Below are 13,937 nucleotides of genomic sequence, written 5' to 3'. Positions count from 1 at the left end.
TCCTTGTCCATCCATTCCTCTTCGACACCTCAAGCTTCCCTCTCCCATTCTCCTGTCCAGCATCATAGTCTGCACACTCTCACGTGCACACAAACGTGAAAGGTAGGATCTGCATATGAGAGAAAGCATGTGATCCTTGTCTGAGTCTGTGACATCTCCATTAAAAGAACGCTGTCAGAGCCATTCATTTTCTTGAAAGTTTCATGATGCCATTTTCCTTAGAGCTGGGTCTATGTACCACATTTTCAGTATCCATTTATCAACAGCTGGACAGCTAGGCTGCTTCCATTTCCTAGCTACTTCAAATAGAATAAAGTTGACCATTGATGAGCAAGTGTCCTGTGCTAGGATACAGAGTCCCCGAGTTGACACCTCAGGTGGGTATAGCTGGGTCTTATGGTACTTCTATTTTTCAGTTTTTGAGGTTTTACTAATGGCTACTCTAGTTTGCACTCCCAACCAGCAGTGAGGGCAGGTTCCCCCTTCCCTACATTCTATCCAGGTTTATTGCCATTAATAAAATAAATAAATAAATAAATAAATAAATAAATAAATAAATAAATAAAAAATAAATAACACTTTAGATGTCTCTGACGAGAGTGTTATAAAATTACAAAGCAGTTTTAATATGCTGTCCTACTTGGGGTTACTATTGTGATAAAACACCATGACCAAAAGCAAGTTGGGGAGGAAAGGGTTACACTTCCATTTTGTAGCCATCACTGAAGGAAGTCAGGGCAGGAACCCAAGCAGAGCAGGAACCTGGAGGCAGGAGCTGATGCAGAGACCATGGAAGAGGGCTGCTTACTGGATTGCTCACATTGGATTTATAGACTCCAGGACTACCAACCCAAGGGTCTGGGCCCTCCCCCATCAGTAACTAGTTAAGAAAATATCCTAAGGACTTGTTTGTAGCATTATGGATCTGAGGAGAGACACAGATTAAAAATTTCACTCTGGACATCCATGGCCAAGAGCCACTATGTAACTGTGTAAAGAGGGCAGTTCAAAAGTAGAAGTATATATAGATTGTTTTAAGATACTAACAGCAGACTTAAAAACACATCTAACAGTTTCCTTAAGGACCTGGGGTGAGCAGGGACAGCGGATCCATATTACAACNCCATCACTCCTGTCTCACTTGTGTATGCATGACGTGTCAGGTATAGTAAGGTATGCCTGTAATCCCAGTCCTCAGGAGGTAGAAGGATTGGGAGTTTGAGGCCAGCCTGACGGAGAGAGGACAGGTGAAAAAGGGAGAAAATGTCTACTTTTAAAGTAACAGAAAGCAAACCTGGCATGGAAGGGTTAAGGCGCTGCTGTGTAGCGTAGCTATGGCAACAGATGCAGCTGATTTAGCACATGTGAGGGTGTTGGAAAGAGCAAAGAGAAAGAGGAGAAATGTGCTGCCAGGAGAGAAGATTCTAAATAAAGGGTACAGGACACAGTGTGGACGAAAGCCCAGCCACATGGAGGGTCCTGGAGCCTTTCCCTGTAGTGTCCTTTTCCTTTCCTTTTTTTTTTTTTTTTTTTTTTGACACAGTTTCACTGTGTAGCTCTTACTGGTCTAGAACTAGCTATGTAGACCAGGTTGTCCTTGAACTCACAGAGAGCTACTGGCATCTGCCTTCTGAGTTCTGGGATTAAATGCATGTGCTACCATCCCCAGCTTCAGATATTTAAAATGTTTTTAATTTTTTCTAAATAATCATACAAGATTATAGACACCATGTGATATTGTTGAGCCAAGTGCTTTTGTGGGTCTCCTTCCCCACCTCTTCTACCCCCTGCTACTGTGTCCCACTTGTATATACACACACACACACACAGACACACACACACACACACTCTTCCTCTTTCATGGTCCATGTGTCCCACTGCCCTGTCCCATTCTTCCTCATCGCTCTTGATCTCCTTTCTGGGTTTTTAGACGTTACTTCCATTCAGAATTGTTTCCATATATACATGTGGACATTAAAGGCTGGGACCCACAGATGAGGGAAACACTTTTGCCTTCCTGAGTTTGGGCCATCTTGCTTATTTTATACTTTTCAGATCCATCCATTGTCCTGCACATTCATCTCGCTTCACTGCTGAGTAACACACCACTGTATGTATTCACCACACTTCACTCTCCACTCCTCTGTTGATGGACATCTGGGCTGCTTCCATTTCCTGGCCTCTGTGAACGCGAGCAGCAAGAGCAGGGACATGCAAGCCTCTCTGTGGTAGGATACAGAATCCTCTGCCTATACNCCCAGGCCCCTGTAGATTCTTCAAATCAAAATCCAGTTCTTTCTGGGGGCCCCATGCTGAATAAAGAGTGCTGAAAATTACACTCATAAAATAACAAGTGGAAAAACACGCCCACGGTTAAATGAAATTATCTTCATGAAGTCTCCATACACCTCAGTGCTTAAGAATTCTGTCCTTCAAGAGAAACAATTTATTGGTGACATTCAAATGGATTTTATCCCATCAATAAAAAGATTCACAATTGAGCATAGGCATTTAACTCCCCCTTTCTGAGCACCACAGAAAATTGCCAAAGGGATGTAAAAATAGGAACAAATTCCCATCCCTTCGGGTTACCAGGAAGCATGGCAGGAACTGTGGGGGCTGACATCTTTGCAGCAGGGTTCCTCCCATCCAGGAACACCACATTCTATTTCTTAAGTCAATATTGGTAGCTCACATTTTTTTGTGTGTGAAAATTGTCCATTTTGTCAAGAGCTGGAACAGAGAGGATTAGATAATTTGCCTGCTATTTTAAATCTTTTCCCTATTGTTCCATATGCTGCCTCCAGCATTCTGAATTTGCACCTCTTTGTCTTAATTAGCCTTGCCAGAAGTTTGTCTATTTCACTGACTCTCTAAGAGAACTTGCTAGACACAAAGTGAGGGAGGGGCTGTTAGGGAGAGAGCAGAACTGGGGAAAGGTGGAGGTGGGGTGTGGAGGTGGAGGAAGGCAGTCAGGTATACACCCTGGACATCGGAATGAAGAGATTGCATTTCTGTTTCAAAAGATCAATTGTGGACCTAGGGAGGCTGAGCTGGAGTTGGGGGTGAGGCTGTGGGGAAAATATCCCAAGTGTCTCATGCTTCAGCTAAGAGCAGCATGATTCAACAAGACCCAAGAGACCTCAGCCAGCATGCTGAGAGTGATGGAGGCAATCTTGTTGGCATAGAAACTAGAGTCTAGCTAGGTTTCTTGGGAGCTAGACATAGAGTCACTTCTGGGAGCTGGGTCTTCCTTGTGGACCAGAGACCATGGAAGAGGAAGGAACCCTCTCTATCATCTCTCTGTCCAGGCTGCAGCATGTCCCCTCTTCTCAGTTGAACTGTTTCCTCTTCATGCAAGGCCCAAGATGACTGGCCTCCGTGAGCACAAGAGATGGGGTGAAGGGTGTCACAGAGCTAGTCCTCAGAGCTGCCATTGAGAAAAGCCACAGGGATTTGCTACCTAGCGTGGTAAGATTTTCTAGCCATTTCCAGGCTGGGCCCAGGTTAAGACCACCCTGGTTATTACATGAGATTTTCTTTGGGGTTCTAAATGTGGTGGGAAGCATGAAGCTTATGGGACAAAGGCCCGTGTCAGACCCAGCATGTCAGCCACATTTACTCCTGCACCAAGCATCATTTGTTAATGAATACTGCTCTTTTCGGCTTCCCCAGCTGAAGTGATCATCACTGACCTTGCTCACAGCTACTAGGTTACAACCCAGCATGTTGTAACTCTGATTATCAAAACCTGGGTCCACCTCTCCACTCCAAAGAGCTTGAAGAGTTTCATTGACTTCTCCCCTCCCCCTTGACCCTCTGTCCATGCCACACAGAGCACTGAACCTGTAGATTGCTATAGTACTCATCTAGACCCATCCCCTGTCCCATGTAAGCAGCAGAACTTGTATTGAACCCCTAGAACCCATATGAAAGCTGGGTGTAGCGGAACATGTTTGTAATCCCTGCACTCAGGAGCCAGAGACAGGAAGATGACCCCTGAGCCTCACTGGCCAGTTAGCGTAGCCTACTTGGTGAGCACCAGGCCAGTAACACATCCTGTCTCAAAAGACAAGATGAGAAGCTGATGCACAACAGCAGCTCAGGTTGACTCCTGGCCTTGGTATGATTGAACACACACATGTACCATCCACAAAAACCATGGAACTGGAGAAACATCTCAGGATGAAAACACTTGCCTAGCATGCCCAAGGACCAGAGACTGATAACCTCATGCCACAATATAGGAAGGAGCCATCCCAGTGATGTCATAGGTACCCCAGTTCAGGAAGACAAAATGGTGCAACCATGAAAGCTTACGAGCAGCAAGTTTGACCTGCTCTGACTGAGAATCCCAATGAAATCAAGTAAGTATTCCTATAAATTCGGGGAGTGGCTACCTCTGGGCAGAAGGAGATGGGATCCCTACACAGGGCTCATGGCCCTTTGTTGCTGATGATCTGCACAGTGGTCAATCAGGCATTTATTTTAGGACTCCATTAAGTTGTACCTTAGTCCATGTTTTTTCCTGTGTTTTCTTTTGTCTGAAGTTTATTCTTATTTTATAATTAAGTGTATGAGTGTGTGTCTGTGCATGTATGAACCATGTCCTTGGAGGCCAGCAGAGGGCGTCAGATTCCCTGAGGATGGCAATCACCTTATGTAGGTGCTGGGAACTGAACTNGGATCTTCTGCAAGAGCAGTATAAACTCTCAACTACTAAGTCCNGCTCTCCAGCTCCCACGTTTTCCGATTTTTAAATCTTTTGTAGACTAAATAAACATCACTGAAGAACTAGGGCTATAGCAGTGGTAGAATGTTTGCCTAGTGTGTGCAATGCAAAAACAATCAGCCACTTAGTCATTGCATGGGGAAAAGAGCTAACAATTTCCCGGGCTTTCTAGCAGTGGCTTGTTTTTCCTTTTGCATGTGAGTATGTGGTGTATGTGAGTGTTTTCAAGTGTGTGGACACACATGTGTGCAGGTATGTGTGCACAAGGCTAATTTGGGAATCTTTTTCCATGGCTCTCCACCTTGTTAACTGAGGCCTGGTCTTCCAGCTGAAACCAGAGTTCTCTGANGCAGGTAACCTAACTGGCCAGCTTGTGCTTTCAATCCCTTTCCCNGGTCTGGATTTGCAGGTGGGTCACACCCATCTGGCATTTCCTCGGGTTCTCAGGATCTGAACTCCAACTCTCATGTTTATGTGGGAAGTGCTTTTTCCATCAACCTATCTCCCCACCCTGAGTTGTTTCTTTCGTTTTTAATGCAGACAGCAAATATATATCTTCCAGAACTTGAAAGTTTCTAGAATCTGAGAAGATGACGAATAATATGTAGAGTATTAAGATGAAAAGAGTTTGATGAGGAATTACAAAAGTATTGTGTGAAAAGAACATTAATTTTTATACAAGCCAGAACCAAAAAGACATGACATTCTCTGGGGGGGGGGGGGAATCCAAAAGAACGCAAGCAGCGAAACCTGTATAACTCAGAATTTAACCCCTGTGGACAGTTAGGAGCCCAATCCAAATAGAAGCATAGGCATTAAAAGTCAAACAGATTAGTGGGAGGGGTGACTGGGAGGNGAGAAGTGAGCAGGATACAAAGTGAATAANTAAAAAATAAATTAATTTAATATTAAAAATCAAACAGGTATGAACTAACTTAAAGGCAAGAAATGCCTTCAGTGAGAAGTTAAGTGAGTGTGAGGGAAGCAGGAAAGAAATTAAAGTAGGAAGACTTCCAGTATCTGGTAAAGAACAGACACAAAGATATATCATTACATATAATTTTATTATATATATGTATATATATATGTATATATATATGTATATAAATTTCAAATAAGACTAGTTAGCAAAATAGCCAGAGATGCAACATCTTTGAGTCCAAGAACAAGAAGACCTTAAAATTAGCAAGTGAGTCTACAATTTTTTAATGTAAAGCAAAAGTTTAGAACAAATCTGCCATGTACAATAAATATTAATGTTTATTAATATTGGCTAGGAAAAAATCCAATTGTGTTGTTTGAAATAAACAATAGCAAAGGTACAGGTAAGTGCAAGTGTATGTACCGAGCATGGATGAGGCCAGGGTTCACTGCTAAGCATGGAGCTAGTGTATGTACTGAGCATGGGTGAGGCCAGGGTTCATTGCTAAGCATGGAACAAAAATCAAAAATCAAAATGACCTGGGAGAGTCAGGTGTGGTGGCTCACCCCTGTCATCTTAGCATTCAGAAGGCTAAGATGGAAAGTGTGCTAGCTCAAAGCCAGCCTGGGCTAACAAAACTAAAAACAACCCCCAAAAAATGACATGGAAGAAGAAAGTTCTAAAATTTAAAATAACAAGCACCATACTGGGGAAATAATTATTTAAGGCAGGGTCTTTGTTTCATTATCACACAGTGAAATTGAAGACAAAGCAGAGCATACAATAGAACAAGGACACTCAGGATAAAGATTCTGTCTATACTGAAGACATGAAAATCGCAAGTTTTGGGTCAAGATTATGTTTCCTGGAGTTGTCCCAGACTTAGTCCTGAGAGCCTCCTTCCAGGAAACCCCAGCTGGGTGGCCAGTGCCCAACATAGTACCCCTGGCTTGGCATCCAGTGCTCTACACANCACAGTACCAGCCCTGCTTGTTGGTAGCACTGTGTGTGTTGTCCAAGATGACCCACTAGCCCACTGTTCTGCATCCAGATGCAACCAACCTCACACTGAAATATTTTGTATAGAGGAACTGGCGCTGGAGAGATNGCACTTGACAGTCTTGTGGAGGACCCAGGTTTGGTTTCCAGCACCCACATTAGTCAGCTCACACCTGCCTTAACTCCAGTTCCAGGAAATCTGTTGGGAGCCGACTCTTAGCAGAAAGCGGCTATCATCTCTGCAGTCATCTTGGGCTATTTACTTACAGGTGGAACTTTTCCACCCTGAAGAGAAACTTGTTTTCCTAGCATGATGTTTTTGCAAGAAGCCCACCACAGCTGAACACACTCTGATAACATCTTACTTTTCTCCTATACATCCTGGACTTATGGTTAAGTGTTTGCAGCTGCACTCCCCAGCAAATGTATATATACCCATAGTTGCCCTTAAATAAACGAGACTTGATCAGACTGTCTTGTCTCCATTCTTCACATCTCTTGCCCCTCAGTCCCCACTCTCTCTCTCTCTTGCAGACTCTGTTGACTGACCCAAGGACCAGGTCAGAAATCCAATATCCTCTTCTTGTCTCCCAGGGCACTTGTACATATGTGGTGTACATAAACTCATGCAGGCACACACACACATAAATAAATGACTATATTTAAAAAATTGTGCCTCTACCATGTGACCCAGATATCTTGCTCTAAGTTCAGATCCAAAGAAAATAGCAGTGGCGTATCCTTCATTTCCTAAGACACTTCACATTTATATCTACCACATATCACAATGGCCAACATATGGCACTAACCTAGATGCCCAACCACAGATGACTAGCTAAAAAAAAAAAATGCTGTGCACACACACTCTGGGATATTATTCAGCTGTGAAAAACAGACAACCTGCCTGCTGCTGCTAAATGGACAGAACTAAAGGCATTACGTTGAATAAAATAAGACAGACTTGGGAAAGCCCTGCTTGTTCTCTCTCATGAGTCTCACGTGATGTCTCCATTTTTTCCTTCTGCTTTTGTCTTGTTATTTTGAGACAGTGCCTCATGTAGCCTAAAATGGCCTCAGTCTCAGACTCACTATATAGCTGAGGGTGGCCTTGAACTACTGACCCTTCTGCCTTTATCTGCCCAGTGTTGAGATAACAGGCATGTACCACTCCACACCTGATGATCAAGCATAAGGTTCCATGCATGTTAGGCAAGCACTCTGTCAACTGAGCCGCTTCCCCAGGCCTGGGTGCCTCTTCAAAAAGACAATTAGAATGCACAATAGTGACTTTCAGAGGCTGGAATGTGTGGACTGGAGAGGGTTAGAAAGAGGTTAGGAACAGGTACTTCAAGCACAATTGATAAAAGGAGGAAGTTCTGGTTTCCATGGCACCATAAGGGATGACTGACAGCTTGCAATTACCTACTCCAAGTTTCACAAGTAGCTGAAAGACAGGGCTAGAGGGCAGCAAATGTGAAGTCATGAGAGGGTGGAAGCAGTAATTACCTTTGTTTCGCCAGAACACANAGTAGCACGCNTAGGAATACCATAGTGGCCCCACAAAGACACATACTAGTGTATGGTCAAAAATCAAAGGGCATCTCAGGAGGCAAACACAGCAACTATTTTGACTCACTAGTGATTCACTCCATTAAATAGAGCAACTCACNGCAATATCACCCATAACTAAAATAATGACTTTACAGACGAGATAGGTAAGAATGAGGGTGTCAGTAAATTAGCTTTAATTGATACCACTGAGCTTTGTGTGTTGTTTGCAGTGCACTCGATGACATCTGCATGCCATTCCCGTGTGGTTCACCTGAGAATCAAGCCCAGGGTAACTGGCCTTGTCATTCCATGGGTACCATTTGAGTGTGAGGGGCTTGGCTGTGGTGGTTGAAGACAGCAGTCATTTTTGGTGCTACAGCCTTAAAATTCCTCCAGGCTAATCCTTCAGTAGACAGGCTGAATATAAGCATTGCAATCTCTTTTAGAGATTCAGAATTATACCTCAACAATCCTGGCTGTGCCCTGGAACACAGTTCAGGAGGCTTCAATAGGACAGAAATTCATCTTGAAGGGAAACAAGACTTCTCACAGACTTGAGGGACAGCCCAGTTGAATTTTGGCACTTTCAGTAAAATAAAACTTGAGTATACATATATTCTCATAAGTCTTAAGTTGCTAAAATGCCAGCAGGGCTTTCGAAGCAGTGCAATGGGTAAGGGCACTCACCAAGCAACAAGTGTGACGGTCTGAAGTCCATCCTTGGGCCCACGTGTTGGAAAAAAAAGAGAACTGACTCCCACTATCTCTTTTTTGTCCTAGACNTGTGCACTCTGGCACCNATGACACTGACACATACATCACATGGGCACACTAAATATATGCAACAAGAATTTTAATGCCAAAACAAGCCAGGTGTGATGGTCCATGCCTGTAGTCCCTGCATTTGGGAAGCTGTGCAGGGGAGCTGTGTCTCAACAAAAGAAAACAAACAGTACAACAGTCCATTTTAAGTCGTCTCACACACCATCGGACAGGATTTTGAGTACTAGCGCCTCCGTGAGAACTAAAGCACTGTTCTGCTTTAGTGGAAAGGTGGGCATGGTGGCTCAAGCCTGTAATCCCAGACTGAGGGACAGGTTGAGGTTAACTTGGGCCACACAGTGACTCTAGGCATTAATGCTGCAAAAGGTCTCAAAAAAGAAAAACAATGGAAAACTGATGCCTCTGGTCATTTCTGACCTCACTGTCATTTTCTGCACTTGACTGTGGCAACAGCAGCTCAGGCATGGCTCTCAGCANGCCTGCAAAACAATGCTAATAGCCCCAGAACACACAGCCACTTGAAGATAATCAGATATAATTTAAAATTCTGCTACCAAGCCACCCCTGGAGTGCCTACATAAACTGGCTGCCAGTTCATTTTACAGTAACAAAAATAGTCACGTTAGTATAAAGAATATCAATCTGTGTCCCAAGACTGCCACGTGTAAATCTCTCCCATTCTTAGGAAAACAACATCATACGCTTCGTCTCTAGTTGTTATCAAAGGGTTCTGGAGAACCACGAGGCAAATTAACTGGCCTAAATTCTTACGATAGTAAGTTCTACCACCAGGTAGATGGGCTCTACTTCCACCACCACACCCACTTGCCTGAGTAGAAGGCAGTTAACAGAAGTCAGGCCATCTGCAGTAATGGAAATCTAGTCCAGTTATTTGAAAATCAACAGGTACAACTCCTATATCACACTCTTACTGCGGCCACAGCTACTAACAAGTGCTTCCAAGCTGGTCCATGGGGGGTGCACTTGGCCTAACACTCTCATTCCTTACCCTTGGCAGTAGTCATCGGGAGCTGACCCTCTGAGCCTGGCCAACCTATGCCCTGTGCAGAGCAGCCTCTTTCTCCCCTGTGCATTCTACTCAGAGCTCTGACTCATCAGGCCTGTGCCCCGCTCTGACAAAACCAAAGCCCAGCCCCAAAACAACCTGGAACACATTTCTTATTATTAGCTAAAATCATCACTAGGATAAAGTGATTCATTTTAGACACTACACAGATCCCTNGACATGTGAATAACCACAGAACACGAGGGGCAGGGGAGATCATGAGGTCAGATCANGCCTACCAAGCTCACCCTGTGCCTGACAAGGAGAGAATGGAAAGCTTCGTCCCANGTGCTGTGTCTGAGAATGGGGTCTTCCTGTCCCAGAGTACAGAGCCNTCCTGCTCCCCTGCTTCTCTATGGAAGTTGCCCTGTTTTATATTCTGGATGAATGGTGAGTTCTGTTTTTCTAGGACAGTGCTTATCACAACGTGTAATGATGCATTTGAGAGGTTCCTCTGTGTCTAAAAGCTTCTTGCTTTTGTTGTGAAATGCTAACAGGGTGGAGTCCTTGGCCATCTATGTCATACCTCTTTGTTTCCAAAGTTCTTATCAAACCAGGCATCTAGTAGCTTCTTATGAATATTCACTGAATAAACAATGAGCGAATATGTTTACAAATAAAACACAGACATCTGGGCTGGTTGGCTACCTTCCCCAGGTTTCTGGAAGGTTCCTCAGCTGCCTTTAATTCTATCCTGTTTCCTTTCTCTACACTAGGTTACCTTGTTATATTTTATGAATCCTTGTAAACTGACTCAAATCCCTTGTGAAACAAGGTAGGAGTTAAATAAATATACTTTTCCATGTCACATATATATTTAAAACCTTAACACAAATCCTCTGCCAACACACACACACACATACACACACACACACTTGACCATCTGTACACTTTTAAAAGAGCTGCAGTTTATCTGAGCCTTGTGGTGCAAGCCTGACATCCCATCAATCAGAAAACTGAGGCAGGAGGATGGTGAGTTTGAGGCCAGCCTAGGATACATACATGTCGAGAACTTATCCAAGAAAAAAAAATTTTAAGAAGCTGAGTTTTGCTGTCTCCAACAATATAGTAATGTTTGAAGTGGGTTCTACCCCGGGGCTCAGAACCTGTGAACTAACAGCACCCATACATGGTTTTGGTAATGTATTGGGGATAAGCTCACGTCTAATGAGACTGGGTGACTGGACAAAAAGAGAACATGGGCTGNCAACCAAACTGTTGTAGATTTTGGATCAAAAAATGACTAGCCTGTGGGTTTTCAAAAAGTATTGTGCCTCTTTCNCAGTAAAGAGTTGGTCACTCCTTGTACCTTAGGTAGGGAGGACAGAGGGAGCTAGGCGAGGTCCTGGTCCACAGGTACTAAGAACGCCTGTCCACTTTACATAACAAAGGACAAAAGGCGGGCGTACTGTGGGGGCCGCTCAATGGTACAGCACCTGCGTAGTGTGTTCAAGGGTCTCATCTCCAGCACCGCAAAGTAACGATTTGAAGAGAGCAAAACTACTCAACAGACCTACCCTCTACCACCAGCTACAATCTCCAACATGTTATCCACATGCTAGCAGGAAGGGGCATTGCAAGTCTAACATTTTGGTTGTTTTCTGCCTCCATACTCATTTCAAGCACCTTTATTCCAAGTGTTGGGCCAGGTATTCTTTTCATGAGGGGAACATAACTTTTAAACACCGCCCATGCAATGACAGTTCAAGGCACACGTTAAACACATGACAGGCTCAGCCAGCCCCAATGCAGTCAAAACCACTCTCTTCCTGTCCTTTGCTCTAGGAAGGATGTAGAACTAGCCCTTTCTTACCCATTAGTCAGAAATCTCAACACAGAAACCTGAGATTTGATTTCTATTATTTATAAGCTTATTTGAAGCACTTAGTTCTTCCTACCGAACTGCCAGAGGAGGAGTGGGCATGAAGAGAGGTGGCAATGTGTGTCATAAAGACAATTTTTTAAAGAATTTGACAGAGTGTGGGTGAGGCTTGCTTTCTGTATGTTTATCTATTCACTTCTGGCAGAGGATGGAGATGGAGGGTAGAAAGGAAAGGAGCCTGAAGAGCCAGACAATAGGCCGGTTGCAGGCCTGACTGGCATCCTAAAGCAGCCTGCCCTGCCCTGCCCTGCCCTGCCCTGCCCTGCCCTGCCCTGCCCTGCTATCCTCTCCCTTCCCCCAACACCTGGCAGGCTGTGGTTGTGATTTCAAAACAAGTAACTGCTGGACCCCTGCCTTCTGGACCCCGGACCCAGAATGGCCTTCTCTGTTCCTCCCTGGGGTGCAGGGGGGGAGGGGAGGAGATGCAAGAGAAAGAAAAGGTGGGCGCTAAAGATGAACTCACTAGTAGCACCTCCTCAGGGACAGCGGCCTCCCCTACTCCACCCCCAAAGCTTTGGGATAACATAAAAACCCAAGCCCTGGGTGCCCAGGTATCAATCTCCCATCCTGCGCATCTGCCCTGCCAGCCCCATTGCATTCAGCCAAGCAGGCGCATCCTATGAATCTGTACCCCAGAGCGCCTAGCTGGGCAGGCGCACATCCCGCGTGGATCCCGCAGGGCGGCGGCCCGGCCGTCTCTCTGAGAAGGGTACACCTTCTCGGTGTAGCAGGCATCACAGACCCTGAATGCCCATGTCCGTGCGCAGGCCCATCTCCAGAGCTCAATGTGACAGAGCCGCAGAGCCGCAGGTGTACCCAGGCGTCCGCTCCTGCGCGGGCGCAGCCACTCCCAGGCTGAAGCTGAGCTCGCCGTCATTCTGTGGCTCCAGCACCCCGGGGATCCGCCTGCCGTGGCGCCCACCCTGTTCCTTCTTTGGTGCCCTACCTCGTACTCTGAGGTCTCGCATCCATCCCCAAATTCACCCAGCAAGGCTGGGCAGCGCTCCTCGACTCTGGGATCCGCTTCCTGGACTCACAGCTATTCCGCTGCGTGGCGCTTCCCGCGCATCCCGCAGCTCGGGACAAAGGCCCTAGATCCGCGTCCCAGAGGCNGGCGCTGCAGTCAGAGTCAAGTCCAGAGCCCGCGGGAGGCTGGAAGAAGTGTGAGCTCCCAGCAGTGCGTGATGACAAAGGGCCGGGCGAGTGCGCAGCGCCCCCTCCAGAGCCCGGCTTGCTGCAGCGTCCCCGCCCGCGCCCTGCAGCAGCCTGGGCCAAAGGCAGGACCTGTCCCTCNGGAGAACCCCCAGTAAGACACGCTCTGCTCTGAGTTTACACTCGGGGTATATTTTATTCTGATTTAGGGTCTCAGGACATCTTGCCTTTGAGAGGTAACTTTCAGTGTTGCTAGCTAGTGACAACTGGATGACTAAACTCCAAACCAGATAGATTGATCCTGATTCTAATTCTGACCCCATCTTCAACTAGGCTGGGGGCGCACTGCTGTAATCTAGACAGCCTCTGCTTCCTCTGGCCCCTTGTACTTCTCTACCCTACCCCCTACTCCCCTGGAGAGACCCCANTGGCCGAGTAAGGGATCAGGATTAATCTTCAGATCTGTCACTCCCCAGCCTTGTGACCTTGAGGATAACTCTGCGAGCCTGTTCTCTCCTGGAAAATGACCTGATCTAATGTATTTGTCAACTGGGCCTTTTCTAATGGTTGGGACAGGATTCTTCAAAGCCCTTGGAAAGCAGGATGTTGCAGGCAGTCGGGGCCTTACACCTCCATCCTGTTTCCTCCAACTCCATGTTAGTCACTCCCAAAGCTCTGAGAAATANGCCTGTCAAAATATTCAGCCTCCAGAAAAACCTCTGGCCACTGAAGAAGAGCCCTGCTCTTCTGACATTCCCAACAGCAACCCTTTGGATTCCAACACAGTACCCAAATCTCTCAAAGTGGTCCAGGAATGGACATGTGTGTACACATTGGTGGGGGCATGTGT

The 13,937-nt window shown here is 45.7% G+C and overlaps 1 protein-coding gene across 1 annotated transcript in view; it reads right to left on the bottom strand.

Annotated features, from left to right (window-relative positions):
* The window catches only part of Add2 (adducin 2), a 95,144-nt gene extending 82,001 nt beyond the window's left edge, over positions 1-13,143 (bottom strand). The window contains exon 1 of the mRNA XM_021164098.2: positions 12,882-13,143. The gene's annotated coding sequence lies outside the window, so the exon portion shown is untranslated. The remainder of the gene's footprint in view (positions 1-12,881) is intronic.
* Positions 13,144-13,937: the final 794 nt, after the last annotated feature.

This window comes from Mus caroli, chromosome 6 (assembly GCF_900094665.2).
Source record: "Mus caroli chromosome 6, CAROLI_EIJ_v1.1, whole genome shotgun sequence".
Lineage (NCBI taxonomy): Eukaryota > Metazoa > Chordata > Mammalia > Rodentia > Muridae > Mus > Mus caroli.
The sequence above is the reverse complement of the archived record's forward strand: the minus strand, read 5'-3'. Positions and strand labels throughout refer to the sequence as shown.